At 50.3% G+C, this 25664-nt stretch overlaps 27 non-coding genes across 27 annotated transcripts; 14 read left to right on the forward strand and 13 right to left on the reverse strand.

Annotated features, from left to right (window-relative positions):
* Window positions 1–680: 680 nt before the first annotated feature.
* On the forward strand, window positions 681–752 carry Trnag-ccc. The gene has a single exon. It is a non-coding gene; the product is annotated as a tRNA-Gly (tRNA).
* A 1071-nt stretch (window positions 753–1823) lies between these two features.
* Window positions 1824–1907, reverse strand: Trnal-uaa. The gene has a single exon. It is a non-coding gene; the product is annotated as a tRNA-Leu (tRNA).
* Window positions 1908–2590: 683 nt separating this feature from the next.
* Window positions 2591–2662, forward strand: Trnag-ccc. The gene has a single exon. It is a non-coding gene; the product is annotated as a tRNA-Gly (tRNA).
* Window positions 2663–3733: 1071 nt separating this feature from the next.
* Window positions 3734–3817, reverse strand: Trnal-uaa. Its single transcript has one exon. It is a non-coding gene; the product is annotated as a tRNA-Leu (tRNA).
* A 683-nt stretch (window positions 3818–4500) lies between these two features.
* Window positions 4501–4572, forward strand: Trnag-ccc. The gene has a single exon. It is a non-coding gene; the product is annotated as a tRNA-Gly (tRNA).
* A 1071-nt stretch (window positions 4573–5643) lies between these two features.
* Window positions 5644–5727, reverse strand: Trnal-uaa. Its single transcript has one exon. It is a non-coding gene; the product is annotated as a tRNA-Leu (tRNA).
* A 683-nt stretch (window positions 5728–6410) lies between these two features.
* Window positions 6411–6482, forward strand: Trnag-ccc. The gene has a single exon. It is a non-coding gene; the product is annotated as a tRNA-Gly (tRNA).
* Window positions 6483–7553: 1071 nt separating this feature from the next.
* Window positions 7554–7637, reverse strand: Trnal-uaa. Its single transcript has one exon. It is a non-coding gene; the product is annotated as a tRNA-Leu (tRNA).
* Window positions 7638–8320: 683 nt separating this feature from the next.
* Window positions 8321–8392, forward strand: Trnag-ccc. Its single transcript has one exon. It is a non-coding gene; the product is annotated as a tRNA-Gly (tRNA).
* A 1071-nt stretch (window positions 8393–9463) lies between these two features.
* Trnal-uaa lies at window positions 9464–9547 on the reverse strand. The gene has a single exon. It is a non-coding gene; the product is annotated as a tRNA-Leu (tRNA).
* A 683-nt stretch (window positions 9548–10230) lies between these two features.
* Window positions 10231–10302, forward strand: Trnag-ccc. The gene has a single exon. It is a non-coding gene; the product is annotated as a tRNA-Gly (tRNA).
* Window positions 10303–11373: 1071 nt separating this feature from the next.
* On the reverse strand, window positions 11374–11457 carry Trnal-uaa. The gene has a single exon. It is a non-coding gene; the product is annotated as a tRNA-Leu (tRNA).
* A 683-nt stretch (window positions 11458–12140) lies between these two features.
* Window positions 12141–12212, forward strand: Trnag-ccc. The gene has a single exon. It is a non-coding gene; the product is annotated as a tRNA-Gly (tRNA).
* Window positions 12213–13283: 1071 nt separating this feature from the next.
* Trnal-uaa lies at window positions 13284–13367 on the reverse strand. Its single transcript has one exon. It is a non-coding gene; the product is annotated as a tRNA-Leu (tRNA).
* A 685-nt stretch (window positions 13368–14052) lies between these two features.
* Window positions 14053–14124, forward strand: Trnag-ccc. Its single transcript has one exon. It is a non-coding gene; the product is annotated as a tRNA-Gly (tRNA).
* A 1071-nt stretch (window positions 14125–15195) lies between these two features.
* Trnal-uaa lies at window positions 15196–15279 on the reverse strand. The gene has a single exon. It is a non-coding gene; the product is annotated as a tRNA-Leu (tRNA).
* A 683-nt stretch (window positions 15280–15962) lies between these two features.
* Trnag-ccc lies at window positions 15963–16034 on the forward strand. The gene has a single exon. It is a non-coding gene; the product is annotated as a tRNA-Gly (tRNA).
* A 1071-nt stretch (window positions 16035–17105) lies between these two features.
* Window positions 17106–17189, reverse strand: Trnal-uaa. The gene has a single exon. It is a non-coding gene; the product is annotated as a tRNA-Leu (tRNA).
* Window positions 17190–17872: 683 nt separating this feature from the next.
* On the forward strand, window positions 17873–17944 carry Trnag-ccc. The gene has a single exon. It is a non-coding gene; the product is annotated as a tRNA-Gly (tRNA).
* Window positions 17945–19015: 1071 nt separating this feature from the next.
* Window positions 19016–19099, reverse strand: Trnal-uaa. Its single transcript has one exon. It is a non-coding gene; the product is annotated as a tRNA-Leu (tRNA).
* Window positions 19100–19782: 683 nt separating this feature from the next.
* On the forward strand, window positions 19783–19854 carry Trnag-ccc. Its single transcript has one exon. It is a non-coding gene; the product is annotated as a tRNA-Gly (tRNA).
* A 1071-nt stretch (window positions 19855–20925) lies between these two features.
* Trnal-uaa lies at window positions 20926–21009 on the reverse strand. The gene has a single exon. It is a non-coding gene; the product is annotated as a tRNA-Leu (tRNA).
* A 683-nt stretch (window positions 21010–21692) lies between these two features.
* Window positions 21693–21764, forward strand: Trnag-ccc. Its single transcript has one exon. It is a non-coding gene; the product is annotated as a tRNA-Gly (tRNA).
* Window positions 21765–22835: 1071 nt separating this feature from the next.
* On the reverse strand, window positions 22836–22919 carry Trnal-uaa. Its single transcript has one exon. It is a non-coding gene; the product is annotated as a tRNA-Leu (tRNA).
* A 683-nt stretch (window positions 22920–23602) lies between these two features.
* Trnag-ccc lies at window positions 23603–23674 on the forward strand. Its single transcript has one exon. It is a non-coding gene; the product is annotated as a tRNA-Gly (tRNA).
* A 1071-nt stretch (window positions 23675–24745) lies between these two features.
* On the reverse strand, window positions 24746–24829 carry Trnal-uaa. Its single transcript has one exon. It is a non-coding gene; the product is annotated as a tRNA-Leu (tRNA).
* A 683-nt stretch (window positions 24830–25512) lies between these two features.
* Trnag-ccc lies at window positions 25513–25584 on the forward strand. The gene has a single exon. It is a non-coding gene; the product is annotated as a tRNA-Gly (tRNA).
* The last annotated feature ends 80 nt before the right edge of the window (window positions 25585–25664 follow it).

A 25664-nucleotide genomic window follows, 5' to 3' on the forward strand; every position in this document is an offset into this window, starting at 1 on the left:
GCGCAAAGTCTCTACTACCGTCGTTTCTAGGTGTATCTCCAGAGCCTGACGGCGAAATGAGCGTGTTTTTTTTTCTTGTGTGAAGGAATTACGTTGGTTTTAGAGTATTTAAAACGAGTTGCCCGATGTGAGGTTGCACCGCAAACCTCCCTTTCGGGAACCACAGCTTAAACATGGTGCCTTAAACCATTGTTTTCCGTCGCAATCTGTCTTGAGTGGAACGAGCAGAACTGTAGTTATCAATATTCACATTGACGCAGAGAAAACAAAAAACGACAGAAAAGGCCGTTCCCTAGCAACGGCTACGCTGTGCATTTCGCCCTCAGGGGAAGCTAATGATATGCTCCAGGCGAGCATCAAACTAACCAACTTAATATTGTGATACTTAGGCGCTTTCTACTTCTGGATTGGCACACATATGCTGAATCGGCTCTGGATCATCAGTAAGTACGTCACATTAGATATTTGTTTTATCGCCCTGCTGTAAATTAAAGGGCAGTTTTTCAACGGCTGTCAGTTCTGCTTCTAGCTTCACTACATCGCCCTAGCAGCACCAACGCACTGCGTTCAGAGGTGCTCACCTCTGGCCTGGCGTTGAGCGCCTACAGCGCCATCGCCTTCGGCCTCTGATGGCAGGAGGGTAGCCGACACGTCAGGGCGTGGGTGGGACGCAGCACAACGCGGTGGTGGTGTAACGGTCAGCATGGTTGCTTCCCGAGCAGTTGATCCGGGTTCGATTCCCGGCCACCGCACAAAACGTACATTTTTCTTCTACGGGTATTCCACGTAACGAAACGCGATCTTCGAAACTGCGAACTGTCGCGGTACGAATAGTTTTCCTTCGCCCCTCGTCTCAGTCCGTGCTGCCAGGGCGCTAGTCTGCGGGTTTCGTTTCTCAGCATCGTGTGTCTCCATGTGTCGACTTGTCTCGACTTTGCTCGGCTGACGCGAAAGCTGACGCTTGGAAATGGGCATATATGTAGAGGGCAGGAGGGAGAAACGACTGGGAGAGACCAAAAATCGACAAACACACGACAGAACCTTTCATTTTATTGTGGCCACAGATTCGCCCCTTAGTGTACCGAGAGGTAAGAGTGGCGCCAGCGTGCGGGACCGCATCATTATCGCTAAGCAACAGCGAAACCGAAGGAAAAATGCAAAATGAAAGAAGCCAACAGCACATCGAGTTCCCAGCCGAGCATGCATCCAAGTACTAACCACGGCCAACGGATCTTAACGCCGGTGAACAGACGAGAACCGCTGCACTACGCGCGGTATGGCCGTTGGCGACAGTATCGCGCGACGTGTATACACCTTACTTCTTGTGAAGATCGCTTGTTATTTACCTGGCAGTGTCTCGCTGGAGGAAGCATTGTCTTTTAGGGGCGTAAAATGAAATGGCACTTGGTGCGGTCGAATACGTGGCCTTTGTGTTCACAGCACGACGCTCTAATTTACTCAGCTATCGAGCTACGCAATGTGGCACGTCTGCAGTCCAATACCCCTGCTTTCGTTCACGTTTGCTTGCCTGATGCTTGGACCCCAAAAACCACAACACAAAGGTATCGTAAATGCCGTGAGAATAACCAAGACTCAGCAAACGAAAGTATGTTCGGCTACCGGGAATCGAATACGGGCCTCGTGGCTGAAAGCCATGTCTCCTAGCAGCTTTCCATTCTTTCTGACCGCCAGACAATCAAACTTGCAAGGCAAGCACCATAGTCACTGCCGTTTCTAGTAGTATCTGTGGAACCTGTTCCCGCGTAATTTACTTGTTTTCCCGCATGTACGAAATTGGTAATTTTGAAATATTTAAAATGCATTGTCAGATGTGGGGTTCGAACCCACGCTCCCCTTAGGGAACCAGAGCTTAAATCTGGCGCCTTAGACCGCTCGGCCAATCTGACGTGTGAGCGCAAAGTCTCTACTACCGTCGTTTCTAGGAACATCTCCAGAGCCTGACGGCGAAATTAGCGTGTTTTTTTCTTGTGTGAAGGAATTACGTTGGTTTTAGAGTATTTAAAACGAGTTGTCAGATGTGAGGTTGCACCCCACCCTCCCTTTCGGGAACCACAGCTTAAACATGGTGCCTTAAACCATTGTTTTCCGTCGCCATCTGCCTTGAGTGGAACGAGCAGAACTGTAGTTATCAATATTCACATTGACGCAGAGAAAACAAAAAACGACACAAAAGGCCGTTCCCTAGCAACGGCTCCGCTGTGCATTTCGCCCTCAGGGGAAGCTAATGACATGCTCCAGGCGGGCATCAAACTAACCAACTTAATATTGTGATACTTAGGCGCTTTCTACTTCTGGTTTGGCACACGTATGCTGAATCGTCTCTGGATCATCAGTAAGTACGTCACATTAGATATTTGTTTTATCGCCCAGCTGTAACTTAAAGGGCAGTTTTTCAACGGCTGTCAGTTCTGCTTCTAGTTACGCTACATCGCCCTAGCAGCACCAACGCACTGCGTTCAGAGGTGCTCACCTCTGGCCTGGCGTTGAGCGCCTACAGCGCCATCGCCTTCGGCCTCTGATGGCAGGAGGGTAGCCGACACATCAGGGCGTGGGTGGGACGCAGCACAACGCGGTGGTGGTGTAACGGTCAGCATGGTTGCTTCCCGAGCAGTTGATCCGGGTTCGATTCCCGGCCACCGCACAAAACGTACATTTTTCTTCTACGGGTATTCCACGTAACGAAACGCGATCTTCGAAACTGCGAACTGTCGCGGTACGAATAGTTTTCCTTCGCCCCTCGTCTCAGTCCGTGCTGCCAGGGCGCTAGTCTGCGGGTTTCGTTTCTCAGCATCGTGTGTCTCCATGTGTCGACTTGTCTCGACTTTGCTCGGCTGACGCGAAAGCTGACGCTTGGAAATGGGCATATATGTAGAGGGCAGGAGGGAGAAACGACTGGGAGAGACCAAAAATCGACAAACACACGACAGAACCTTTCATTTTATTGTGGCCACAGATTCGCCCCTTAGTGTACCGAGAGGTAAGAGTGGCGCCAGCGTGCGGGACCGCATCATTATCGCTAAGCAACAGCGAAACCGAAGGAAAAATGCAAAATGAAAGAAGCCAACAGCACATCGAGTTCCCAGCCGAGCATGCATCCAAGTACTAACCACGGCCAACGGATCTTAACGCCGGTGAACAGACGAGAACCGCTGCACTACGCGCGGTATGGCCGTTGGCGACAGTATCGCGCGACGTGTATACACCTTACTTCTTGTGAAGATCGCTTGTTATTTACCTGGCAGTGTCTCGCTGGAGGAAGCATTGTCTTTTAGGGGCGTAAAATGAAATGGCACTTGGTGCGGTCGAATACGTGGCCTTTGTGTTCACAGCACGACGCTCTAATTTACTCAGCTATCGAGCTACGCAATGTGGCACGTCTGCAGTCCAATACCCCTGCTTTCGTTCACGTTTGCTTGCCTGATGCTTGGACCCCAAAAACCACAACACAAAGGTATCGTAAATGCCGTGAGAATAACCAAGACTCAGCAAACGAAAGTATGTTCGGCTACCGGGAATCGAATACGGGCCTCGTGGCTGAAAGCCATGTCTCCTAGCAGCTTTCCATTCTTTCTGACCGCCAGACAATCAAACTTGCAAGGCAAGCACCATAGTCACTGCCGTTTCTAGTAGTATCTGTGGAACCTGTTCCCGCGTAATTTACTTGTTTTCCCGCATGTACGAAATTGGTAATTTTGAAATATTTAAAATGCATTGTCAGATGTGGGGTTCGAACCCACGCTCCCCTTAGGGAACCAGAGCTTAAATCTGGCGCCTTAGACCGCTCGGCCAATCTGACGTGTGAGCGCAAAGTCTCTACTACCGTCGTTTCTAGGAACATCTCCAGAGCCTGACGGCGAAATTAGCGTGTTTTTTTCTTGTGTGAAGGAATTACGTTGGTTTTAGAGTATTTAAAACGAGTTGTCAGATGTGAGGTTGCACCCCACCCTCCCTTTCGGGAACCACAGCTTAAACATGGTGCCTTAAACCATTGTTTTCCGTCGCCATCTGCCTTGAGTGGAACGAGCAGAACTGTAGTTATCAATATTCACATTGACGCAGAGAAAACAAAAAACGACACAAAAGGCCGTTCCCTAGCAACGGCTCCGCTGTGCATTTCGCCCTCAGGGGAAGCTAATGACATGCTCCAGGCGGGCATCAAACTAACCAACTTAATATTGTGATACTTAGGCGCTTTCTACTTCTGGTTTGGCACACGTATGCTGAATCGTCTCTGGATCATCAGTAAGTACGTCACATTAGATATTTGTTTTATCGCCCAGCTGTAACTTAAAGGGCAGTTTTTCAACGGCTGTCAGTTCTGCTTCTAGTTACGCTACATCGCCCTAGCAGCACCAACGCACTGCGTTCAGAGGTGCTCACCTCTGGCCTGGCGTTGAGCGCCTACAGCGCCATCGCCTTCGGCCTCTGATGGCAGGAGGGTAGCCGACACATCAGGGCGTGGGTGGGACGCAGCACAACGCGGTGGTGGTGTAACGGTCAGCATGGTTGCTTCCCGAGCAGTTGATCCGGGTTCGATTCCCGGCCACCGCACAAAACGTACATTTTTCTTCTACGGGTATTCCACGTAACGAAACGCGATCTTCGAAACTGCGAACTGTCGCGGTACGAATAGTTTTCCTTCGCCCCTCGTCTCAGTCCGTGCTGCCAGGGCGCTAGTCTGCGGGTTTCGTTTCTCAGCATCGTGTGTCTCCATGTGTCGACTTGTCTCGACTTTGCTCGGCTGACGCGAAAGCTGACGCTTGGAAATGGGCATATATGTAGAGGGCAGGAGGGAGAAACGACTGGGAGAGACCAAAAATCGACAAACACACGACAGAACCTTTCATTTTATTGTGGCCACAGATTCGCCCCTTAGTGTACCGAGAGGTAAGAGTGGCGCCAGCGTGCGGGACCGCATCATTATCGCTAAGCAACAGCGAAACCGAAGGAAAAATGCAAAATGAAAGAAGCCAACAGCACATCGAGTTCCCAGCCGAGCATGCATCCAAGTACTAACCACGGCCAACGGATCTTAACGCCGGTGAACAGACGAGAACCGCTGCACTACGCGCGGTATGGCCGTTGGCGACAGTATCGCGCGACGTGTATACACCTTACTTCTTGTGAAGATCGCTTGTTATTTACCTGGCAGTGTCTCGCTGGAGGAAGCATTGTCTTTTAGGGGCGTAAAATGAAATGGCACTTGGTGCGGTCGAATACGTGGCCTTTGTGTTCACAGCACGACGCTCTAACTTACTCAGCTATCGAGCTACGCAATGTGGCACGTCTGCAGTCCAATACCCCTGCTTTCGTTCACGTTTGCTTGCCTGATGCTTGGACCCCAAAAACCACAACACAAAGGTATCGTAAATGCCGTGAGAATAACCAAGACTCAGCAAACGAAAGTATGTTCGGCTACCGGGAATCGAATACGGGCCTCGTGGCTGAAAGCCATGTCTCCTAGCAGCTTTCCATTCTTTCTGACCGCCAGACAATCAAACTTGCAAGGCAAGCACCATAGTCACTGCCGTTTCTAGTAGTATCTGTGGAACCTGTTCCCGCGTAATTTACTTGTTTTCCCGCATGTACGAAATTGGTAATTTTGAAATATTTAAAATGCATTGTCAGATGGGGGGTTCGAACCCACGCTCCCCTTAGGGAACCAGAGCTTAAATCTGGCGCCTTAGACCGCTCGGCCAATCTGACGTGTGAGCGCAAAGTCTCTACTACCGTCGTTTCTAGGAACATCTCCAGAGCCTGACGGCGAAATTAGCGTGTTTTTTTCTTGTGTGAAGGAATTACGTTGGTTTTAGAGTATTTAAAACGAGTTGTCAGATGTGAGGTTGCACCCCACCCTCCCTTTCGGGAACCACAGCTTAAACATGGTGCCTTAAACCATTGTTTTCCGTCGCCATCTGCCTTGAGTGGAACGAGCAGAACTGTAGTTATCAATATTCACATTGACGCAGAGAAAACAAAAAACGACACAAAAGGCCGTTCCCTAGCAACGGCTCCGCTGTGCATTTCGCCCTCAGGGGAAGCTAATGACATGCTCCAGGCGGGCATCAAACTAACCAACTTAATATTGTGATACTTAGGCGCTTTCTACTTCTGGTTTGGCACACGTATGCTGAATCGTCTCTGGATCATCAGTAAGTACGTCACATTAGATATTTGTTTTATCGCCCAGCTGTAACTTAAAGGGCAGTTTTTCAACGGCTGTCAGTTCTGCTTCTAGTTACGCTACATCGCCCTAGCAGCACCAACGCACTGCGTTCAGAGGTGCTCACCTCTGGCCTGGCGTTGAGCGCCTACAGCGCCATCGCCTTCGGCCTCTGATGGCAGGAGGGTAGCCGACACATCAGGGCGTGGGTGGGACGCAGCACAACGCGGTGGTGGTGTAACGGTCAGCATGGTTGCTTCCCGAGCAGTTGATCCGGGTTCGATTCCCGGCCACCGCACAAAACGTACATTTTTCTTCTACGGGTATTCCACGTAACGAAACGCGATCTTCGAAACTGCGAACTGTCGCGGTACGAATAGTTTTCCTTCGCCCCTCGTCTCAGTCCGTGCTGCCAGGGCGCTAGTCTGCGGGTTTCGTTTCTCAGCATCGTGTGTCTCCATGTGTCGACTTGTCTCGACTTTGCTCGGCTGACGCGAAAGCTGACGCTTGGAAATGGGCATATATGTAGAGGGCAGGAGGGAGAAACGACTGGGAGAGACCAAAAATCGACAAACACACGACAGAACCTTTCATTTTATTGTGGCCACAGATTCGCCCCTTAGTGTACCGAGAGGTAAGAGTGGCGCCAGCGTGCGGGACCGCATCATTATCGCTAAGCAACAGCGAAACCGAAGGAAAAATGCAAAATGAAAGAAGCCAACAGCACATCGAGTTCCCAGCCGAGCATGCATCCAAGTACTAACCACGGCCAACGGATCTTAACGCCGGTGAACAGACGAGAACCGCTGCACTACGCGCGGTATGGCCGTTGGCGACAGTATCGCGCGACGTGTATACACCTTACTTCTTGTGAAGATCGCTTGTTATTTACCTGGCAGTGTCTCGCTGGAGGAAGCATTGTCTTTTAGGGGCGTAAAATGAAATGGCACTTGGTGCGGTCGAATACGTGGCCTTTGTGTTCACAGCACGACGCTCTAACTTACTCAGCTATCGAGCTACGCAATGTGGCACGTCTGCAGTCCAATACCCCTGCTTTCGTTCACGTTTGCTTGCCTGATGCTTGGACCCCAAAAACCACAACACAAAGGTATCGTAAATGCCGTGAGAATAACCAAGACTCAGCAAACGAAAGTATGTTCGGCTACCGGGAATCGAATACGGGCCTCGTGGCTGAAAGCCATGTCTCCTAGCAGCTTTCCATTCTTTCTGACCGCCAGACAATCAAACTTGCAAGGCAAGCACCATAGTCACTGCCGTTTCTAGTAGTATCTGTGGAACCTGTTCCCGCGTAATTTACTTGTTTTCCCGCATGTACGAAATTGGTAATTTTGAAATATTTAAAATGCATTGTCAGATGTGGGGTTCGAACCCACGCTCCCCTTAGGGAACCAGAGCTTAAATCTGGCGCCTTAGACCGCTCGGCCAATCTGACGTGTGAGCGCAAAGTCTCTACTACCGTCGTTTCTAGGAACATCTCCAGAGCCTGACGGCGAAATTAGCGTGTTTTTTTCTTGTGTGAAGGAATTACGTTGGTTTTAGAGTATTTAAAACGAGTTGTCAGATGTGAGGTTGCACCCCACCCTCCCTTTCGGGAACCACAGCTTAAACATGGTGCCTTAAACCATTGTTTTCCGTCGCCATCTGCCTTGAGTGGAACGAGCAGAACTGTAGTTATCAATATTCACATTGACGCAGAGAAAACAAAAAACGACACAAAAGGCCGTTCCCTAGCAACGGCTCCGCTGTGCATTTCGCCCTCAGGGGAAGCTAATGACATGCTCCAGGCGGGCATCAAACTAACCAACTTAATATTGTGATACTTAGGCGCTTTCTACTTCTGGTTTGGCACACGTATGCTGAATCGTCTCTGGATCATCAGTAAGTACGTCACATTAGATATTTGTTTTATCGCCCAGCTGTAACTTAAAGGGCAGTTTTTCAACGGCTGTCAGTTCTGCTTCTAGTTACGCTACATCGCCCTAGCAGCACCAACGCACTGCGTTCAGAGGTGCTCACCTCTGGCCTGGCGTTGAGCGCCTACAGCGCCATCGCCTTCGGCCTCTGATGGCAGGAGGGTAGCCGACACATCAGGGCGTGGGTGGGACGCAGCACAACGCGGTGGTGGTGTAACGGTCAGCATGGTTGCTTCCCGAGCAGTTGATCCGGGTTCGATTCCCGGCCACCGCACAAAACGTACATTTTTCTTCTACGGGTATTCCACGTAACGAAACGCGATCTTCGAAACTGCGAACTGTCGCGGTACGAATAGTTTTCCTTCGCCCCTCGTCTCAGTCCGTGCTGCCAGGGCGCTAGTCTGCGGGTTTCGTTTCTCAGCATCGTGTGTCTCCATGTGTCGACTTGTCTCGACTTTGCTCGGCTGACGCGAAAGCTGACGCTTGGAAATGGGCATATATGTAGAGGGCAGGAGGGAGAAACGACTGGGAGAGACCAAAAATCGACAAACACACGACAGAACCTTTCATTTTATTGTGGCCACAGATTCGCCCCTTAGTGTACCGAGAGGTAAGAGTGGCGCCAGCGTGCGGGACCGCATCATTATCGCTAAGCAACAGCGAAACCGAAGGAAAAATGCAAAATGAAAGAAGCCAACAGCACATCGAGTTCCCAGCCGAGCATGCATCCAAGTACTAACCACGGCCAACGGATCTTAACGCCGGTGAACAGACGAGAACCGCTGCACTACGCGCGGTATGGCCGTTGGCGAAAGTATCGCGCGACGTGTATACACCTTACTTCTTGTGAAGATCGCTTGTTATTTACCTGGCAGTGTCTCGCTGGAGGAAGCATTGTCTTTTAGGGGCGTAAAATGAAATGGCACTTGGTGCGGTCGAATACGTGGCCTTTGTGTTCACAGCACGACGCTCTAACTTACTCAGCTATCGAGCTACGCAATGTGGCACGTCTGCAGTCCAATACCCCTGCTTTCGTTCACGTTTGCTTGCCTGATGCTTGGACCCCAAAAACCACAACACAAAGGTATCGTAAATGCCGTGAGAATAACCAAGACTCAGCAAACGAAAGTATGTTCGGCTACCGGGAATCGAATACGGGCCTCGTGGCTGAAAGCCATGTCTCCTAGCAGCTTTCCATTCTTTCTGACCGCCAGACAATCAAACTTGCAAGGCAAGCACCATAGTCACTGCCGTTTCTAGTAGTATCTGTGGAACCTGTTCCCGCGTAATTTACTTGTTTTCCCGCATGTACGAAATTGGTAATTTTGAAATATTTAAAATGCATTGTCAGATGTGGGGTTCGAACCCACGCTCCCCTTAGGGAACCAGAGCTTAAATCTGGCGCCTTAGACCGCTCGGCCAATCTGACGTGTGAGCGCAAAGTCTCTACTACCGTCGTTTCTAGGAACATCTCCAGAGCCTGACGGCGAAATTAGCGTGTTTTTTTCTTGTGTGAAGGAATTACGTTGGTTTTAGAGTATTTAAAACGAGTTGTCAGATGTGAGGTTGCACCCCACCCTCCCTTTCGGGAACCACAGCTTAAACATGGTGCCTTAAACCATTGTTTTCCGTCGCCATCTGCCTTGAGTGGAACGAGCAGAACTGTAGTTATCAATATTCACATTGACGCAGAGAAAACAAAAAACGACACAAAAGGCCGTTCCCTAGCAACGGCTCCGCTGTGCATTTCGCCCTCAGGGGAAGCTAATGACATGCTCCAGGCGGGCATCAAACTAACCAACTTAATATTGTGATACTTAGGCGCTTTCTACTTCTGGTTTGGCACACGTATGCTGAATCGTCTCTGGATCATCAGTAAGTACGTCACATTAGATATTTGTTTTATCGCCCAGCTGTAACTTAAAGGGCAGTTTTTCAACGGCTGTCAGTTCTGCTTCTAGTTACGCTACATCGCCCTAGCAGCACCAACGCACTGCGTTCAGAGGTGCTCACCTCTGGCCTGGCGTTGAGCGCCTACAGCGCCATCGCCTTCGGCCTCTGATGGCAGGAGGGTAGCCGACACATCAGGGCGTGGGTGGGACGCAGCACAACGCGGTGGTGGTGTAACGGTCAGCATGGTTGCTTCCCGAGCAGTTGATCCGGGTTCGATTCCCGGCCACCGCACAAAACGTACATTTTTCTTCTACGGGTATTCCACGTAACGAAACGCGATCTTCGAAACTGCGAACTGTCGCGGTACGAATAGTTTTCCTTCGCCCCTCGTCTCAGTCCGTGCTGCCAGGGCGCTAGTCTGCGGGTTTCGTTTCTCAGCATCGTGTGTCTCCATGTGTCGACTTGTCTCGACTTTGCTCGGCTGACGCGAAAGCTGACGCTTGGAAATGGGCATATATGTAGAGGGCAGGAGGGAGAAACGACTGGGAGAGACCAAAAATCGACAAACACACGACAGAACCTTTCATTTTATTGTGGCCACAGATTCGCCCCTTAGTGTACCGAGAGGTAAGAGTGGCGCCAGCGTGCGGGACCGCATCATTATCGCTAAGCAACAGCGAAACCGAAGGAAAAATGCAAAATGAAAGAAGCCAACAGCACATCGAGTTCCCAGCCGAGCATGCATCCAAGTACTAACCACGGCCAACGGATCTTAACGCCGGTGAACAGACGAGAACCGCTGCACTACGCGCGGTATGGCCGTTGGCGACAGTATCGCGCGACGTGTATACACCTTACTTCTTGTGAAGATCGCTTGTTATTTACCTGGCAGTGTCTCGCTGGAGGAAGCATTGTCTTTTAGGGGCGTAAAATGAAATGGCACTTGGTGCGGTCGAATACGTGGCCTTTGTGTTCACAGCACGACGCTCTAACTTACTCAGCTATCGAGCTACGCAATGTGGCACGTCTGCAGTCCAATACCCCTGCTTTCGTTCACGTTTGCTTGCCTGATGCTTGGACCCCAAAAACCACAACACAAAGGTATCGTAAATGCCGTGAGAATAACCAAGACTCAGCAAACGAAAGTATGTTCGGCTACCGGGAATCGAATACGGGCCTCGTGGCTGAAAGCCATGTCTCCTAGCAGCTTTCCATTCTTTCTGACCGCCAGACAATCAAACTTGCAAGGCAAGCACCATAGTCACTGCCGTTTCTAGTAGTATCTGTGGAACCTGTTCCCGCGTAATTTACTTGTTTTCCCGCATGTACGAAATTGGTAATTTTGAAATATTTAAAATGCATTGTCAGATGTGGGGTTCGAACCCACGCTCCCCTTAGGGAACCAGAGCTTAAATCTGGCGCCTTAGACCGCTCGGCCAATCTGACGTGTGAGCGCAAAGTCTCTACTACCGTCGTTTCTAGGAACATCTCCAGAGCCTGACGGCGAAATTAGCGTGTTTTTTTCTTGTGTGAAGGAATTACGTTGGTTTTAGAGTATTTAAAACGAGTTGTCAGATGTGAGGTTGCACCCCACCCTCCCTTTCGGGAACCACAGCTTAAACATGGTGCCTTAAACCATTGTTTTCCGTCGCCATCTGCCTTGAGTGGAACGAGCAGAACTGTAGTTATCAATATTCACATTGACGCAGAGAAAACAAAAAACGACACAAAAGGCCGTTCCCTAGCAACGGCTCCGCTGTGCATTTCGCCCTCAGGGGAAGCTAATGACATGCTCCAGGCGGGCATCAAACTAACCAACTTAATATTGTGATACTTAGGCGCTTTCTACTTCTGGTTTGGCACACGTATGCTGAATCGTCTCTGGATCATCAGTAAGTACGTCACATTAGATATTTGTTTTATCGCCCAGCTGTAACTTAAAGGGCAGTTTTTCAACGGCTGTCAGTTCTGCTTCTAGTTACGCTACATCGCCCTAGCAGCACCAACGCACTGCGTTCAGAGGTGCTCACCTCTGGCCTGGCGTTGAGCGCCTACAGCGCCATCGCCTTCGGCCTCTGATGGCAGGAGGGTAGCCGACACATCAGGGCGTGGGTGGGACGCAGCACAACGCGGTGGTGGTGTAACGGTCAGCATGGTTGCTTCCCGAGCAGTTGATCCGGGTTCGATTCCCGGCCACCGCACAAAACGTACATTTTTCTTCTACGGGTATTCCACGTAACGAAACGCGATCTTCGAAACTGCGAACTGTCGCGGTACGAATAGTTTTCCTTCGCCCCTCGTCTCAGTCCGTGCTGCCAGGGCGCTAGTCTGCGGGTTTCGTTTCTCAGCATCGTGTGTCTCCATGTGTCGACTTGTCTCGACTTTGCTCGGCTGACGCGAAAGCTGACGCTTGGAAATGGGCATATATGTAGAGGGCAGGAGGGAGAAACGACTGGGAGAGACCAAAAATCGACAAACACACGACAGAACCTTTCATTTTATTGTGGCCACAGATTCGCCCCTTAGTGTACCGAGAGGTAAGAGTGGCGCCAGCGTGCGGGACCGCATCATTATCGCTAAGCAACAGCGAAACCGAAGGAAAAATGCAAAATGAAAGAAGCCAACAGCACATCGAGTTCCCAGCCGAGCATGCATCCAAGTACTAACCACGGCCAACGGATCTTAACGCCGGTGAACAGACGAGAACCGCTGCACTACGCGCGGTATGGCCGTTGGCGACAGTATCGCGCGACGTGTATACACCTTACTTCTTGTGAAGATCGCTTGTTATTTACCTGGCAGTGTCTCGCTGGAGGAAGCATTGTCTTTTAGGGGCGTAAAATGAAATGGCACTTGGTGCGGTCGAATACGTGGCCTTTGTGTTCACAGCACGACGCTCTAACTTACTCAGCTATCGAGCTACGCAATGTGGCACGTCTGCAGTCCAATACCCCTGCTTTCGTTCACGTTTGCTTGCCTGATGCTTGGACCCCAAAAACCACAACACAAAGGTATCGTAAATGCCGTGAGAATAACCAAGACTCAGCAAACGAAAGTATGTTCGGCTACCGGGAATCGAATACGGGCCTCGTGGCTGAAAGCCATGTCTCCTAGCAGCTTTCCATTCTTTCTGACCGCCAGACAATCAAACTTGCAAGGCAAGCACCATAGTCACTGCCGTTTCTAGTAGTATCTGTGGAACCTGTTCCCGCGTAATTTACTTGTTTTCCCGCATGTACGAAATTGGTAATTTTGAAATATTTAAAATGCATTGTCAGATGTGGGGTTCGAACCCACGCTCCCCTTAGGGAACCAGAGCTTAAATCTGGCGCCTTAGACCGCTCGGCCAATCTGACGTGTGAGCGCAAAGTCTCTACTACCGTCGTTTCTAGGAACATCTCCAGAGCCTGACGGCGAAATTAGCGTGTTTTTTTCTTGTGTGAAGGAATTACGTTGGTTTTAGAGTATTTAAAACGAGTTGTCAGATGTGAGGTTGCACCCCACCCTCCCTTTCGGGAACCACAGCTTAAACATGGTGCCTTAAACCATTGTTTTCCGTCGCCATCTGCCTTGAGTGGAACGAGCAGAACTGTAGTTATCAATATTCACATTGACGCAGAGAAAACAAAAAACGACACAAAAGGCCGTTCCCTAGCAACGGCTCCGCTGTGCATTTCGCCCTCAGGGGAAGCTAATGACATGCTCCAGGCGGGCATCAAACTAACCAACTTAATATTGTGATACTTAGGCGCTTTCTACTTCTGGTTTGGCACACGTATGCTGAATCGTCTCTGGATCATCAGTAAGTACGTCACATTAGATATTTGTTTTATCGCCCAGCTGTAACTTAAAGGGCAGTTTTTCAACGGCTGTCAGTTCTGCTTCTAGTTACGCTACATCGCCCTAGCAGCACCAACGCACTGCGTTCAGAGGTGCTCACCTCTGGCCTGGCGTTGAGCGCCTACAGCGCCATCGCCTTCGGCCTCTGATGGCAGGAGGGTAGCCGACACATCAGGGCGTGGGAGTGGGACGCAGCACAACGCGGTGGTGGTGTAACGGTCAGCATGGTTGCTTCCCGAGCAGTTGATCCGGGTTCGATTCCCGGCCACCGCACAAAACGTACATATTTCTTCTACGGGTATTCCACGTAACGAAACGCGATCTTCGAAACTGCGAACTGTCGCGGTACGAATAGTTTTCCTTCGCCCCTCGTCTCAGTCCGTGCTGCCAGGGCGCTAGTCTGCGGGTTTCGTTTCTCAGCATCGTGTGTCTCCATGTGTCGACTTGTCTCGACTTTGCTCGGCTGACGCGAAAGCTGACGCTTGGAAATGGGCATATATGTAGAGGGCAGGAGGGAGAAACGACTGGGAGAGACCAAAAATCGACAAACACACGACAGAACCTTTCATTTTATTGTGGCCACAGATTCGCCCCTTAGTGTACCGAGAGGTAAGAGTGGCGCCAGCGTGCGGGACCGCATCATTATCGCTAAGCAACAGCGAAACCGAAGGAAAAATGCAAAATGAAAGAAGCCAACAGCACATCGAGTTCCCAGCCGAGCATGCATCCAAGTACTAACCACGGCCAACGGATCTTAACGCCGGTGAACAGACGAGAACCGCTGCACTACGCGCGGTATGGCCGTTGGCGACAGTATCGCGCGACGTGTATACACCTTACTTCTTGTGAAGATCGCTTGTTATTTACCTGGCAGTGTCTCGCTGGAGGAAGCATTGTCTTTTAGGGGCGTAAAATGAAATGGCACTTGGTGCGGTCGAATACGTGGCCTTTGTGTTCACAGCACGACGCTCTAACTTACTCAGCTATCGAGCTACGCAATGTGGCACGTCTGCAGTCCAATACCCCTGCTTTCGTTCACGTTTGCTTGCCTGATGCTTGGACCCCAAAAACCACAACACAAAGGTATCGTAAATGCCGTGAGAATAACCAAGACTCAGCAAACGAAAGTATGTTCGGCTACCGGGAATCGAATACGGGCCTCGTGGCTGAAAGCCATGTCTCCTAGCAGCTTTCCATTCTTTCTGACCGCCAGACAATCAAACTTGCAAGGCAAGCACCATAGTCACTGCCGTTTCTAGTAGTATCTGTGGAACCTGTTCCCGCGTAATTTACTTGTTTTCCCGCATGTACGAAATTGGTAATTTTGAAATATTTAAAATGCATTGTCAGATGTGGGGTTCGAACCCACGCTCCCCTTAGGGAACCAGAGCTTAAATCTGGCGCCTTAGACCGCTCGGCCAATCTGACGTGTGAGCGCAAAGTCTCTACTACCGTCGTTTCTAGGAACATCTCCAGAGCCTGACGGCGAAATTAGCGTGTTTTTTTCTTGTGTGAAGGAATTACGTTGGTTTTAGAGTATTTAAAACGAGTTGTCAGATGTGAGGTTGCACCCCACCCTCCCTTTCGGGAACCACAGCTTAAACATGGTGCCTTAAACCATTGTTTTCCGTCGCCATCTGCCTTGAGTGGAACGAGCAGAACTGTAGTTATCAATATTCACATTGACGCAGAGAAAACAAAAAACGACACAAAAGGCCGTTCCCTAGCAACGGCTCCGCTGTGCATTTCGCCCTCAGGGGAAGCTAATGACATGCTCCAGGCGGGCATCAAACTAACCAACTTAATATTGTGATACTTAGGCGCTTTCTACTTCTGGTTTGGCACACGTATGCTGAATCGTCTCTGGATCATCAGTAAGTACGTCACATTAGATATTTGTTTTATCGCCCAGCTGTAACTTAAAGGGCAGTTTTTCAACGGCTGTCAGTTCTGCTTCTAGTTACGCTACATCGCCCTAGCAGCACCAACGCACTGCGTTCAGAGGTGCTCACCTCTGGCCTGGCGTTGAGCGCCTACAGCGCCATCGCCTTCGGCCTCTGATGGCAGGAGGGTAGCCGACACATCAGGGCGTGGGTGGGACGCAGCACAACGCGGTGGTGGTGTAACGGTCAGCATGGTTGCTTCCCGAGCAGTTGATCCGGGTTCGATTCCCGGCCACCGCACAAAACGTACATTTTTCTTCTACGGGTATTCCACGTAACGAAACGCGATCTTCGAAACTGCGAACTGTCGCGGTACGAATAGTTTTCCTTCGCCCCTCGTCTCAGTCCGTGCTGCCAGGGCGCTAGTCTGCGGGTTTCGTTTCTCAGCATCGTGTGTCTCCATGTGTCGACTTGTCTCGACTTTGCTCGGCTGACGCGAAAGCTGACGCTTGGAAATGGGCATATATGTAGAGGGCAGGAGGGAGAAACGACTGGGAGAGACCAAAAATCGACAAACACACGACAGAACCTTTCATTTTATTGTGGCCACAGATTCGCCCCTTAGTGTACCGAGAGGTAAGAGTGGCGCCAGCGTGCGGGACCGCATCATTATCGCTAAGCAACAGCGAAACCGAAGGAAAAATGCAAAATGAAAGAAGCCAACAGCACATCGAGTTCCCAGCCGAGCATGCATCCAAGTACTAACCACGGCCAACGGATCTTAACGCCGGTGAACAGACGAGAACCGCTGCACTACGCGCGGTATGGCCGTTGGCGACAGTATCGCGCGACGTGTATACACCTTACTTCTTGTGAAGATCGCTTGTTATTTACCTGGCAGTGTCTCGCTGGAGGAAGCATTGTCTTTTAGGGGCGTAAAATGAAATGGCACTTGGTGCGGTCGAATACGTGGCCTTTGTGTTCACAGCACGACGCTCTAACTTACTCAGCTATCGAGCTACGCAATGTGGCACGTCTGCAGTCCAATACCCCTGCTTTCGTTCACGTTTGCTTGCCTGATGCTTGGACCCCAAAAACCACAACACAAAGGTATCGTAAATGCCGTGAGAATAACCAAGACTCAGCAAACGAAAGTATGTTCGGCTACCGGGAATCGAATACGGGCCTCGTGGCTGAAAGCCATGTCTCCTAGCAGCTTTCCATTCTTTCTGACCGCCAGACAATCAAACTTGCAAGGCAAGCACCATAGTCACTGCCGTTTCTAGTAGTATCTGTGGAACCTGTTCCCGCGTAATTTACTTGTTTTCCCGCATGTACGAAATTGGTAATTTTGAAATATTTAAAATGCATTGTCAGATGTGGGGTTCGAACCCACGCTCCCCTTAGGGAACCAGAGCTTAAATCTGGCGCCTTAGACCGCTCGGCCAATCTGACGTGTGAGCGCAAAGTCTCTACTACCGTCGTTTCTAGGAACATCTCCAGAGCCTGACGGCGAAATTAGCGTGTTTTTTTCTTGTGTGAAGGAATTACGTTGGTTTTAGAGTATTTAAAACGAGTTGTCAGATGTGAGGTTGCACCCCACCCTCCCTTTCGGGAACCACAGCTTAAACATGGTGCCTTAAACCATTGTTTTCCGTCGCCATCTGCCTTGAGTGGAACGAGCAGAACTGTAGTTATCAATATTCACATTGACGCAGAGAAAACAAAAAACGACACAAAAGGCCGTTCCCTAGCAACGGCTCCGCTGTGCATTTCGCCCTCAGGGGAAGCTAATGACATGCTCCAGGCGGGCATCAAACTAACCAACTTAATATTGTGATACTTAGGCGCTTTCTACTTCTGGTTTGGCACACGTATGCTGAATCGTCTCTGGATCATCAGTAAGTACGTCACATTAGATATTTGTTTTATCGCCCAGCTGTAACTTAAAGGGCAGTTTTTCAACGGCTGTCAGTTCTGCTTCTAGTTACGCTACATCGCCCTAGCAGCACCAACGCACTGCGTTCAGAGGTGCTCACCTCTGGCCTGGCGTTGAGCGCCTACAGCGCCATCGCCTTCGGCCTCTGATGGCAGGAGGGTAGCCGACACATCAGGGCGTGGGTGGGACGCAGCACAACGCGGTGGTGGTGTAACGGTCAGCATGGTTGCTTCCCGAGCAGTTGATCCGGGTTCGATTCCCGGCCACCGCACAAAACGTACATTTTTCTTCTACGGGTATTCCACGTAACGAAACGCGATCTTCGAAACTGCGAACTGTCGCGGTACGAATAGTTTTCCTTCGCCCCTCGTCTCAGTCCGTGCTGCCAGGGCGCTAGTCTGCGGGTTTCGTTTCTCAGCATCGTGTGTCTCCATGTGTCGACTTGTCTCGACTTTGCTCGGCTGACGCGAAAGCTGACGCTTGGAAATGGGCATATATGTAGAGGGCAGGAGGGAGAAACGACTGGGAGAGACCAAAAATCGACAAACACACGACAGAACCTTTCATTTTATTGTGGCCACAGATTCGCCCCTTAGTGTACCGAGAGGTAAGAGTGGCGCCAGCGTGCGGGACCGCATCATTATCGCTAAGCAACAGCGAAACCGAAGGAAAAATGCAAAATGAAAGAAGCCAACAGCACATCGAGTTCCCAGCCGAGCATGCATCCAAGTACTAACCACGGCCAACGGATCTTAACGCCGGTGAACAGACGAGAACCGCTGCACTACGCGCGGTATGGCCGTTGGCGACAGTATCGCGCGACGTGTATACACCTTACTTCTTGTGAAGATCGCTTGTTATTTACCTGGCAGTGTCTCGCTGGAGGAAGCATTGTCTTTTAGGGGCGTAAAATGAAATGGCACTTGGTGCGGTCGAATACGTGGCCTTTGTGTTCACAGCACGACGCTCTAACTTACTCAGCTATCGAGCTACGCAATGTGGCACGTCTGCAGTCCAATACCCCTGCTTTCGTTCACGTTTGCTTGCCTGATGCTTGGACCCCAAAAACCACAACACAAAGGTATCGTAAATGCCGTGAGAATAACCAAGACTCAGCAAACGAAAGTATGTTCGGCTACCGGGAATCGAATACGGGCCTCGTGGCTGAAAGCCATGTCTCCTAGCAGCTTTCCATTCTTTCTGACCGCCAGACAATCAAACTTGCAAGGCAAGCACCATAGTCACTGCCGTTTCTAGTAGTATCTGTGGAACCTGTTCCCGCGTAATTTACTTGTTTTCCCGCATGTACGAAATTGGTAATTTTGAAATATTTAAAATGCATTGTCAGATGTGGGGTTCGAACCCACGCTCCCCTTAGGGAACCAGAGCTTAAATCTGGCGCCTTAGACCGCTCGGCCAATCTGACGTGTGAGCGCAAAGTCTCTACTACCGTCGTTTCTAGGAACATCTCCAGAGCCTGACGGCGAAATTAGCGTGTTTTTTTCTTGTGTGAAGGAATTACGTTGGTTTTAGAGTATTTAAAACGAGTTGTCAGATGTGAGGTTGCACCCCACCCTCCCTTTCGGGAACCACAGCTTAAACATGGTGCCTTAAACCATTGTTTTCCGTCGCCATCTGCCTTGAGTGGAACGAGCAGAACTGTAGTTATCAATATTCACATTGACGCAGAGAAAACAAAAAACGACACAAAAGGCCGTTCCCTAGCAACGGCTCCGCTGTGCATTTCGCCCTCAGGGGAAGCTAATGACATGCTCCAGGCGGGCATCAAACTAACCAACTTAATATTGTGATACTTAGGCGCTTTCTACTTCTGGTTTGGCACACGTATGCTGAATCGTCTCTGGATCATCAGTAAGTACGTCACATTAGATATTTGTTTTATCGCCCAGCTGTAACTTAAAGGGCAGTTTTTCAACGGCTGTCAGTTCTGCTTCTAGTTACGCTACATCGCCCTAGCAGCACCAACGCACTGCGTTCAGAGGTGCTCACCTCTGGCCTGGCGTTGAGCGCCTACAGCGCCATCGCCTTCGGCCTCTGATGGCAGGAGGGTAGCCGACACATCAGGGCGTGGGTGGGACGCAGCACAACGCGGTGGTGGTGTAACGGTCAGCATGGTTGCTTCCCGAGCAGTTGATCCGGGTTCGATTCCCGGCCACCGCACAAAACGTACATTTTTCTTCTACGGGTATTCCACGTAACGAAACGCGATCTTCGAAACTGCGAACTGTCGCGGTACGAATAGTTTTCCTTCGCCCCTCGTCTCAGTCCGTGCTGCCAGGGCGCTAGTCTGCGGGTTTCGTTTCTCAGCATCGTGTGTCTCCATGTGTCGACTTGTCTCGACTTTGCTCGGCTGACGCGAAAGCTGACGCTTGGAAATGGGCATATATGTAGAGGGCAGGAGGGAGAAACGACTGGGAGAGACCAAAAATCGACAAACACACGACAGAACCTTTCATTTTATTGTGGCCACAGATTCGCCCCTTAGTGTACCGAGAGGTAAGAGTGGCGCCAGCGTGCGGGACCGCATCATTATCGCTAAGCAACAGCGAAACCGAAGGAAAAATGCAAAATGAAAGAAGCCAACAGCACATCGAGTTCCCAGCCGAGCATGCATCCAAGTACCAACCACGGCCAACGGATCTTAACGCCGGTGAACAGACGAGAACCGCTGCACTACGCGCGGTATGGCCGTTGGCGACAGTATCGCGCGACGTGTATACACCTTACTTCTTGTGAAGATCGCTTGTTATTTACCTGGCAGTGTCTCGCTGGAGGAAGCATTGTCTTTTAGGGGCGTAAAATGAAATGGCACTTGGTGCGGTCGAATACGTGGCCTTTGTGTTCACAGCACGACGCTCTAACTTACTCAGCTATCGAGCTACGCAATGTGGCACGTCTGCAGTCCAATACCCCTGCTTTCGTTCACGTTTGCTTGCCTGATGCTTGGACCCCAAAAACCACAACACAAAGGTATCGTAAATGCCGTGAGAATAACCAAGACTCAGCAAACGAAAGTATGTTCGGCTACCGGGAATCGAATACGGGCCTCGTGGCTGAAAGCCATGTCTCCTAGCAGCTTTCCATTCTTTCTGACCGCCAGACAATCAAACTTGCAAGGCAAGCACCATAGTCACTGCCGTTTCTAGTAGTATCTGTGGAACCTGTTCCCGCGTAATTTACTTGTTTTCCCGCATGTACGAAATTGGTAATTTTGAAATATTTAAAATGCATTGTCAGATGTGGGGTTCGAACCCACGCTCCCCTTAGGGAACCAGAGCTTAAATCTGGCGCCTTAGACCGCTCGGCCAATCTGACGTGTGAGCGCAAAGTCTCTACTACCGTCGTTTCTAGGAACATCTCCAGAGCCTGACGGCGAAATTAGCGTGTTTTTTTCTTGTGTGAAGGAATTACGTTGGTTTTAGAGTATTTAAAACGAGTTGTCAGATGTGAGGTTGCACCCCACCCTCCCTTTCGGGAACCACAGCTTAAACATGGTGCCTTAAACCATTGTTTTCCGTCGCCATCTGCCTTGAGTGGAACGAGCAGAACTGTAGTTATCAATATTCACATTGACGCAGAGAAAACAAAAAACGACACAAAAGGCCGTTCCCTAGCAACGGCTCCGCTGTGCATTTCGCCCTCAGGGGAAGCTAATGACATGCTCCAGGCGGGCATCAAACTAACCAACTTAATATTGTGATACTTAGGCGCTTTCTACTTCTGGTTTGGCACACGTATGCTGAATCGTCTCTGGATCATCAGTAAGTACGTCACATTAGATATTTGTTTTATCGCCCAGCTGTAACTTAAAGGGCAGTTTTTCAACGGCTGTCAGTTCTGCTTCTAGTTACGCTACATCGCCCTAGCAGCACCAACGCACTGCGTTCAGAGGTGCTCACCTCTGGCCTGGCGTTGAGCGCCTACAGCGCCATCGCCTTCGGCCTCTGATGGCAGGAGGGTAGCCGACACATCAGGGCGTGGGTGGGACGCAGCACAACGCGGTGGTGGTGTAACGGTCAGCATGGTTGCTTCCCGAGCAGTTGATCCGGGTTCGATTCCCGGCCACCGCACAAAACGTACATTTTTCTTCTACGGGTATTCCACGTAACGAAACGCGATCTTCGAAACTGCGAACTGTCGCGGTACGAATAGTTTTCCTTCGCCCCTCGTCTCAGTCCGTGCTGCCAGGGCGCTAGTCTGCGGGTTTCGTTTCTCAGCATCGTGTGTCTCCATGTGTCGACTTGTCTCGACTTTGCTCGGCTGACGCGAAAGCTGACGCTTGGAAATGGGCATATATGTAGAGGGCAGGAGGGAGAAACGACTGGGAGAGACCAAAAATCGACAAACACACGACAGAACCTTTCATTTTATTGTGGCCACAGATTCGCCCCTTAGTGTACCGAGAGGTAAGAGTGGCGCCAGCGTGCGGGACCGCATCATTATCGCTAAGCAACAGCGAAACCGAAGGAAAAATGCAAAATGAAAGAAGCCAACAGCACATCGAGTTCCCAGCCGAGCATGCATCCAAGTACTAACCACGGCCAACGGATCTTAACGCCGGTGAACAGACGAGAACCGCTGCACTACGCGCGGTATGGCCGTTGGCGACAGTATCGCGCGACGTGTATACACCTTACTTCTTGTGAAGATCGCTTGTTATTTACCTGGCAGTGTCTCGCTGGAGGAAGCATTGTCTTTTAGGGGCGTAAAATGAAATGGCACTTGGTGCGGTCGAATACGTGGCCTTTGTGTTCACAGCACGACGCTCTAACTTACTCAGCTATCGAGCTACGCAATGTGGCACGTCTGCAGTCCAATACCCCTGCTTTCGTTCACGTTTGCTTGCCTGATGCTTGGACCCCAAAAACCACAACACAAAGGTATCGTAAATGCCGTGAGAATAACCAAGACTCAGCAAACGAAAGTATGTTCGGCTACCGGGAATCGAATACGGGCCTCGTGGCTGAAAGCCATGTCTCCTAGCAGCTTTCCATTCTTTCTGACCGCCAGACAATCAAACTTGCAAGGCAAGCACCATAGTCACTGCCGTTTCTAGTAGTATCTGTGGAACCTGTTCCCGCGTAATTTACTTGTTTTCCCGCATGTACGAAATTGGTAATTTTGAAATATTTAAAATGCATTGTCAGATGTGGGGTTCGAACCCACGCTCCCCTTAGGGAACCAGAGCTTAAATCTGGCGCCTTAGACCGCTCGGCCAATCTGACGTGTGAGCGCAAAGTCTCTACTACCGTCGTTTCTAGGAACATCTCCAGAGCCTGACGGCGAAATTAGCGTGTTTTTTTCTTGTGTGAAGGAATTACGTTGGTTTTAGAGTATTTAAAACGAGTTGTCAGATGTGAGGTTGCACCCCACCCTCCCTTTCGGGAACCACAGCTTAAACATGGTGCCTTAAACCATTGTTTTCCGTCGCCATCTGCCTTGAGTGGAACGAGCAGAACTGTAGTTATCAATATTCACATTGACGCAGAGAAAACAAAAAACGACACAAAAGGCCGTTCCCTAGCAACGGCTCCGCTGTGCATTTCGCCCTCAGGGGAAGCTAATGACATGCTCCAGGCGGGCATCAAACTAACCAACTTAATATTGTGATACTTAGGCGCTTTCTACTTCTGGTTTGGCACACGTATGCTGAATCGTCTGTGGATCATCAGTAAGTACGTCACATTAGATATTTGTTTTATCGCCCAGCTGTAACTTAAAGGGCAGTTTTTCAACGGCTGTCAGTTCTGCTTCTAGTTACGCTACATCGCCCTAGCAGCACCAACGCACTGCGTTCAGAGGTGCTCACCTCTGGCCTGGCGTTGAGCGCCTACAGCGCCATCGCCTTCGGCCTCTGATGGCAGGAGGGTAGCCGACACATCAGGGCGTGGGTGGGACGCAGCACAACGCGGTGGTGGTGTAACGGTCAGCATGGTTGCTTCCCGAGCAGTTGATCCGGGTTCGATTCCCGGCCACCGCACAAAACGTACATTTTTCTTCTACGGGTATTCCACGTAACGAAACGCGATCTTCGAAACTGCGAACTGTCGCGGTACGAATAGTTTTCCTTCGCCCCTCGTCTCAGTCCGTGCTGCCAGGGCGCTAGTCTGCGGGTTTCGTTTCTCAGCATCGTGTGTCTCCATGTGTCGACTTGTCTCGACTTTGCTCGGCTGACGCGAAAGCTGACGCTTGGAAATGGGCATATATGTAGAGGGCAGGAGGGAGAAACGACTGGGAGAGACCAAAAATCGACAAACACACGACAGAACCTTTCATTTTATTGTGGCCACAGATTCGCCCCTTAGTGTACCGAGAGGTAAGAGTGGCGCCAGCGTGCGGGACCGCATCATTATCGCTAAGCAACAGCGAAACCGAAGGAAAAATGCAAAATGAAAGAAGCCAACAGCACATCGAGTTCCCAGCCGAGCATGCATCCAAGTACTAACCACGGCCAACGGATCTTAACGCCGGTGAACAGACGAGAACCGCTGCACTACGCGCGGTATGGCCGTTGGCGACAGTATCGCGCGACGTGTATACACCTTACTTCTTGTGAAGATCGCTTGTTATTTACCTGGCAGTGTCTCGCTGGAGGAAGCATTGTCTTTTAGGGGCGTAAAATGAAATGGCACTTGGTGCGGTCGAATACGTGGCCTTTGTGTTCACAGCACGACGCTCTAACTTACTCAGCTATCGAGCTACGCAATGTGGCACGTCTGCAGTCCAATACCCCTGCTTTCGTTCACGTTTGCTTGCCTGATGCTTGGACCCCAAAAACCACAACACAAAGGTATCGTAAATGCCGTGAGAATAACCAAGACTCAGCAAACGAAAGTATGTTCGGCTACCGGGAATCGAATACGGGCCTCGTGGCTGAAAGCCATGTCTCCTAGCAGCTTTCCATTCTTTCTGACCGCCAGACAATCAAACTTGCAAGGCAAGCACCATAGTCACTGCCGTTTCTAGTAGTATCTGTGGAACCTGTTCCCGCGTAATTTACTTGTTTTCCCGCATGTACGAAATTGGTAATTTTGAAATATTTAAAATGCATTGTCAGATGTGGGGTTCGAACCCACGCTCCCCTTAGGGAACCAGAGCTTAAATCTGGCGCCTTAGACCGCTCGGCCAATCTGACGTGTGAGCGCAAAGTCTCTACTACCGTCGTTTCTAGGAACATCTCCAGAGCCTGACGGCGAAATTAGCGTGTTTTTTTCTTGTGTGAAGGAATTACGTTGGTTTTAGAGTATTTAAAACGAGTTGTCAGATGTGAGGTTGCACCCCACCCTCCCTTTCGGGAACCACAGCTTAAACATGGTGCCTTAAACCATTGTTTTCCGTCGCCATCTGCCTTGAGTGGAACGAGCAGAACTGTAGTTATCAATATTCACATTGACGCAGAGAAAACAAAAAACGACACAAAAGGCCGTTCCCTAGCAACGGCTCCGCTGTGCATTTCGCCCTCAGGGGAAGCTAATGACATGCTCCAGGCGGGCATCAAACTAACCAACTTAATATTGTGATACTTAGGCGCTTTCTACTTCTGGTTTGGCACACGTATGCTGAATCGTCTCTGGATCATCAGTAAGTACGTCACATTAGATATTTGTTTTATCGCCCAGCTGTAACTTAAAGGGCAGTTTTTCAACGGCTGTCAGTTCTGCTTCTAGTTACGCTACATCGCCCTAGCAGCACCAACGCACTGCGTTCAGAGGTGCTCACCTCTGGCCTGGCGTTGAGCGCCTACAGCGCCATCGCCTTCGGCCTCTGATGGCAGGAGGGTAGCCGACACATCAGGGCGTGGGTGGGACGCAGCACAACGCGGTGGTGGTGTAACGGTCAGCATGGTTGCTTCCCGAGCAGTTGATCCGGGTTCGATTCCCGGCCACCGCACAAAACGTACATTTTTCTTCTACGGGTATTCCACGTAACGAAACGCGATCTTCGAAACTGCGAACTGTCGCGGTACGAAT

Source organism: Schistocerca americana, unplaced genomic scaffold, assembly GCF_021461395.2.
Source record: "Schistocerca americana isolate TAMUIC-IGC-003095 unplaced genomic scaffold, iqSchAmer2.1 HiC_scaffold_182, whole genome shotgun sequence".
NCBI classification, from domain to species: domain Eukaryota; kingdom Metazoa; phylum Arthropoda; class Insecta; order Orthoptera; family Acrididae; genus Schistocerca; species Schistocerca americana.